The following is a 4,355-nucleotide window of genomic DNA, read 5'->3' on the forward strand; positions in this document are numbered from 1 at the left end:
GGGGGGGGGGAGGGGTATCGTACAGTTTCTTCGTTTTTGCCATCAACTACAGCTGTACTTATTTAGTAGTATTTGTTCTTGGAACAGGTAAAACTCGGCTTTTCCACATGCTGCATGTTATTTTATCTTCAAATTGTCACCATTTAAAAACAAAACCCTGGTGAGAATTTTGGCCGTTACTCAGGAAATCATCTACTTACAATCTGGATGTAGCCATTGACCTAAATTTACCTAGCTCTGTTCGGAAACGAAAACGTGTCGGTAGAAATAAACACTGGATTTAGAAACGGTGAAGTACTCGACAGACTGATAGAAAAGTATTCGTCATGTTTAATATTTTGCTGTAGTATTTAATTTAAATTCTGTCTCTGATATTACGTGCATATTTTGTTCTGTGTAAAATGACATTCATTGTGATTAGTATCATGCTAATTCTCAATTTATGTAAATGTATTGCAGCTTTTGAGCTCAATTCGTTTGATTTATACAATAAAACATGTTTAAATAGTGAAAAATATATCCTTTACTAACACCGTTAAACCCATATAGTATGACAACATAATACATTTGAGTATGTTATATAGTACTAAATAGGTTCATCCTTTGTAAACAAATCTCGGACATGGGCAAGTCTACTACTAATATTCAGTGTTGCTAATTTGCTGTCTCACAAGGTTTTTGAATCAGGAAATTCGAATGATATACAGGATTTTACTGACAGGGGCAAAAAACATTGTCCATATAATACATGTACCTACAGAATGTTTCAAGGGTCACTTTCATTCAGTAAAAAGTAAAATTACCTGCGTGTCTACGTGCACATTGATAGTGATGGAAATTATTGGTGCTGTCTCGAAAATGAAATATTGCTCAAAACTAAAGTTTGGTATTTAAAACACTCTTTAATACTTAAATAGAAATAACATCACGTTAGTTGTTAAACAACAAATATCAACAAATAAATGTAGATTTATGAATCCATCGAAAATATACATCATTTAAGTAACTAGGGCATGTATATGTAAAATGATCAAGAATTCTGAAAAACAAAAAATGAACGCTATATTTTTAAGACCACAAAGAACTTATAATAATATCAAATGTTAGCAAAGAACTTCATAGTTCAGTCATTTTCCTGGCATATGGACATAACTATCGAACATTTATAATATCACATTGTGAACATTGTAAACAAACATTGTAAACAAACATTGTACTTATCGGGTATAAGGCGAAATTTATATAAAGTTATTCAGAAAATTTGATTAACATGTCTTCGATTCTAAAACTAGATGAACATCCTAAAACAGGAGTTCCAAATAATATATATATGCACATAAAAATAGTAAGTTAGTTTCAATTCTAATTAGGGGGAAATCCGGGTAAATACGGACGGCCGGTCAAATACGGGCAGTGCTGATCAGTACCCGGAATATCCCAAAGTCTAAAAATAGCAATGGCGTGTATAATAATATTCGCCGTCATGCGAGCACTTTGCGACGGGTCCGGAAACGACTACCCGAAAAATAAGCCACGATTCGAGACAACAGTTACGTTACAATCATCTTCACGAGAAACAAACACATATACTTTATATTGTGCTCTTAGTGTTGTTATTTGTATATTTTTCCATTGCAGTGGTGTATCAATATAAATATTTGAGGAAGAACTGTTGTGTTCGCTGAGGCGTCCGTAAAATCCCCCCAAATATTAAGTTAGCGGGTAAATACGGACAGTTCTTAATTGATCAATTAATAGTTATATGGTTAAATAAATATTCAAAACTCCCTATGTCGGTGTTTCCCGCAAACTTCTAAATCCCCGGAAGGATGTTTCCCGCGAACTTCTAAATCCCCGGAAGGATGTTTCCCGCGAACTTCTAATTCCCCAGAAGGATGTTTCCCGCGAACTTCTAAATCCCCGGAAGGATGTTTCTCGCGAACTTCATAATCCCTGCGTCGGTGTTTCCTACGAACTTTTAAATCCCCGTGTGTTTGTTTCCCGCGAACTTCTAAATCCCCGTGTGGATGTTTCCCGCGAACTTCAAATCCCTGCGTCGGTGTTTCCATCGAAATTCAAATCCTTTCCTTTGGGAGTCTCGGTGTTACCAATGAGTTCATCATTCTCATTAATTGGTAGGAATGACTCTGTGTAACCTTCAATTAGATTATACGGTACATTCTGGGTCAACACTACACGCTTTGAATGCATGTTCAGTCCACGGGTCGACTCTACATGATCCTGATTTCTGACGTCATTTATCGTTTTGCTGTATGACGCAGCAGTTCCGGTAGAGCGAATGTCAACCCCACGGCTGTTTACAATAAGCTCTGGGTATGAAGCCTCGTTAAATCCCTTACTGTGCCGTATAGAGTGTCCCGTGGTGTGCTTCTGGATTGTCCTGGAGTCTCGAAAGCTGCCCCCGTCCGTTTCACTTTTACCAGTTCGACTTGACTCATGCGTCGCTGAAACACTTTGTTTAGCGTAACTTTTAACATTGTGTACAACCCCACTTGAACTGGTGTTGACCATACTCCTTGAACTTAAGATGGCGTCACTTGCCTTGTTGTCATTGACAGCCCCAGAGAAGCGGCAGCTCTGACTCGAAGCCGAGTCGTCGAGACCAGCACTATGTCGTGAGCTGTCACTTTGTCCCTGATGGTCTATCGCGCGACTACTGCGCCACATATTACCGGACTTCGTGTCACTCACCGCATTCCCAAAGGAAAACGAATTCGACTTTGATACGTAACAAAATCCACCTGCATGTGAGAATTTATTACCCTGACTTCTTTCCGATTCTGAGGCACCATTTCTCATGATTTTGCTATTCCGTCTCTCACAGTATCCTTTCGAGTTACGGAAAGAGTCCCCGACGGATTGGTCATTGAGACCCTTGGTATGATATGACACCTCACTGTTCCCTTGATCACGCATAGGTTTTTCGTGCTCAAAGCTGTCACCTTTGGAAATGTTATTCATCGACGTTTTAATGGCGGGGCTGCTGAGGGTTTTCGAACTTTTATTATAAGCCCGTGTACTCGACGAGGTTACAGTTTTACTGGTATCGGAGACGAAGCTCTCCAGTCTGTGTGAGCCTGTCTTCGATATGTCCGTGCTATCTCTGTTTCCTCTGCTTGACTTTACATAAGATACGTTGTTGAAGGCCCGACTACTTCTTAAATTGTCCCCACCATTGTCGACGAATGTCGAACCTCCATCGGACTGCCCGGATACTGTAGATCTGGCTACATGATGTAACTCCAACATCTCGTTCTGTTTAGACATGCTCTTTAAAATGGCTGTGTCCACCACAGCCTTCGACTGCTGAGACGAGTCTATAGAGCTTGAGGAACCCATCAGGGAAGCGCCGGCTCCAAGGAATGTTAACGCCCGTCTTTGATACCGACATGCACTCGTTTTGTGTCATGTCTGACAGGAACCATCGCCTCGGAGGCCCAGGTGGCACATCGTATAGCCAATATCCTTAACGACACGATCAACAAGGAACCAAACGTCCATTCCTAACGCCAGGTCCGTTTATATCCATAATAATAAAATTCCAACAGGCTCTGTACTAGTGTTAATGGTTATCGATCCAGTAGCGTATGTAATGTTTATATATAGAACCAGCATGTGCCGGAGTGGAAAACACTCATTCCTTTATGAAATACACCATGTTCGTAGTCCGTGGAATGATTCTGCCCTTTCATTCCCGATTATTACAAAACTCAACACACCAGTAATTAGCACTCGGTAGTATTGGTGGTACCTACCAAAGTGTAGATTTCCTGTCTGCTGTTGTGTGTGTATATTCCAGCGGTTCTGTCAGTATAGCGTACGTGTGTTTTCGGGCGAAACAAATGTAGTATATACACTTACTGGTATTTGTACTACAAACAGGACCGGGCAGGATAACTTCGAAATATGTTTATGTATATCGCTTAGGTCACGGACTTAGATAACAGGGATTGGCAACACAACTCTCGTCCAGCGTATGTATTGTCCACCTCTTGTATTTGTGCACCGAACCGTGACGACTTGTAACCCTCTCGCTGAAGCCAATTTACCTGTACTGCGCTTGCGTGTGAACTAACAGACAAGTTTCCGGTATCGATAACCACGTTGTTTACCTAGGTGATGAGAGACCGAGAATGTGACACTGATTTGACAGATCAGTACACAGTGTAACAACCATGACTAAAACAATAGAAAACGAATGCATACACGTGATGATGTCGCAAGCATATCTGTTCATGTCAAGCAGCATCAGGTAAGTATCTGATCGGATGATACATCATTGTCAAATATGACTGACTTTTTATCCCGTGAAAGTTATTTAGATTTAGACTTTT

Source organism: Mizuhopecten yessoensis, unplaced genomic scaffold, assembly GCF_002113885.1.
Source record: "Mizuhopecten yessoensis strain PY_sf001 unplaced genomic scaffold, ASM211388v2 scaffold5197, whole genome shotgun sequence".
NCBI lineage: Eukaryota > Metazoa > Mollusca > Bivalvia > Pectinida > Pectinidae > Mizuhopecten > Mizuhopecten yessoensis.